Source organism: Schistocerca piceifrons, chromosome 7 (assembly GCF_021461385.2).
Source record: "Schistocerca piceifrons isolate TAMUIC-IGC-003096 chromosome 7, iqSchPice1.1, whole genome shotgun sequence".
NCBI lineage: Eukaryota > Metazoa > Arthropoda > Insecta > Orthoptera > Acrididae > Schistocerca > Schistocerca piceifrons.
Genome location: NC_060144.1, coordinates 143,597,562 through 143,599,391, shown reverse-complemented (window position 1 = coordinate 143,599,391; position 1,830 = coordinate 143,597,562). Strand labels below are relative to the sequence as shown.

The following is a 1,830-nucleotide window of genomic DNA, read 5'->3' as shown; positions in this document are numbered from 1 at the left end:
TGCAAAGTTATATAGAGAAGATATCTGTATGGTGCGAAACGTGACAATTGAATCGAAGTAATGAAATGTGAGGAAATAAACATGAGTACTAACAGGAATCCGCTAAATTTCGTTTACACGGTAAATCACACAAATCTAAAGGTTTTCAGTTACACTAATTACCTAGGAAATACAATTACGAACAATTTAAAGAGTTACATGTGACGCAGCATGTGAAAGTTGCTGTGTTTGGACGGGTTACTCCTGTAACCGAAATATCAGATCTGAAGATGGTTCTAGAGGAACCGAAACCGGTCATATGAATAAACATTTTGCAATCAAGACGGATTATAAGTAACATTGTCAAACAGTTACATACGTAATATATATTACAATGAAATGAACATCCTTAGCTGCTTACAGGCGTTGACAATACGTCAACGGGGACAGATGAAAATGTGTTCCCCGACCGGGAGTCGAACCCGGGATCTCCTGCTTACAAGGCAGACGCTCTATCCATCTGAGCCACCGAGGACACAGACGATAGACGATGTAGGCCTCAGAACGCCAGTAATTTACAAGGTACCATGTGGATGTGGGCAGTTCTATGTCGGCGAGACTGTTCGTACTGTTGAACAGCGCCGCATAGACCATGAAAGGTGTTCCCGTCTGCGCTATCCCGAAAAGTCAGCTGTAGCAGAACATGCTCTGGAAAACGGACACCGAACTGCATTCGATGAGACGTCTATTATTAAATGGACTAATGGCTTCTGGGATAGCGTGATAAACGAGATCATAGAGATTAGAATTTCTGACAAAACCTTCGATAGAGACGGTGGATTGCAGCTGAGTACAGCGTGGGATCCGGTGTTGAGGGAGTTGAAGCGGGCCCGGCGGTCTCGTGGTGGCCAAAACATTATCATATATGATGCGGGACCGAGCAGCAGCGACGTCATGAGCGACGGCGCGGCCATATAACCACGGCAATGACAATCACACGGCATTCATCCACTTGACAATGGCAGAGGAGATCTCTGCCAAAAGCTGGTGGGCAGTAAACCACTTGACGCGGCTTGAAACCCGGGAATATTTTATTAACGAATGATTACGATTTCATAAAGACTGGATGATTTATTAAAGAGAAAGAGCTACACAAACTGAGCAAGCGAATAACGAGTTAGTTCATCTCTGGTCCTTAAGCAAGCAGTTATTCGCCTTGGCATTGATTGGTAAAGTTGTGGGATGTCGTTCTGAGGGATATCGCGCCACATTCTTTCTAATTGGAGTGTTACATCGTCAAAAACCTGATATGACAGGAGGGCCGTGATCATAATCGTCCAAATATGCTCAATAAGGGCGCGATCCGGCGAACTTGCTTGCAAAAATAGAGTTTGCCAAATACGAGGACAAGCAAAACATCGCGTGCTGGCGGATATTTTCTTTCTGAGATTTCCCACCTTTCCCAGAATGGCTTAACGTGAATGGCAACAAAACGGGGCGCAGAACATCGTCGATGTACCGACGTCCTCTAAGAGTGCCGCGGATGACAACCACAGAGGTCCAGCCACGGACAGAAACGCCACCGCAGACTCTCACTCCTGTTGGTTGGGCCGTATGGCGGGGGGCAGACAGGTTGGTATCCCACCGCTGTCCGAGACTTCTCCAGACACGTCTTCTCTGGCGATTGGGACCTATAATCTCTTTTGACCGGAGTAGAATAGTCTTTGGTGACGAGTTCTGCTTCTAGTAGAGAACCCTGTGACTTGTGAAGACGTCTCTGGAGACCCACTGGACACAACTGAAACCCGCCATACGCGCCGACAACAAGGAGTGGTGATGAGAGGTGAGATT

The 1,830-nt window shown here is 46.6% G+C and overlaps 1 non-coding gene across 1 annotated transcript; it reads right to left on the bottom strand.

Annotated features, from left to right (window-relative positions):
* Nucleotides 1–440: 440 nt before the first annotated feature.
* Nucleotides 441–514, bottom strand: Trnat-ugu. Its single transcript has one exon. It is a non-coding gene; the product is annotated as a tRNA-Thr (tRNA).
* Nucleotides 515–1,830: the final 1,316 nt, after the last annotated feature.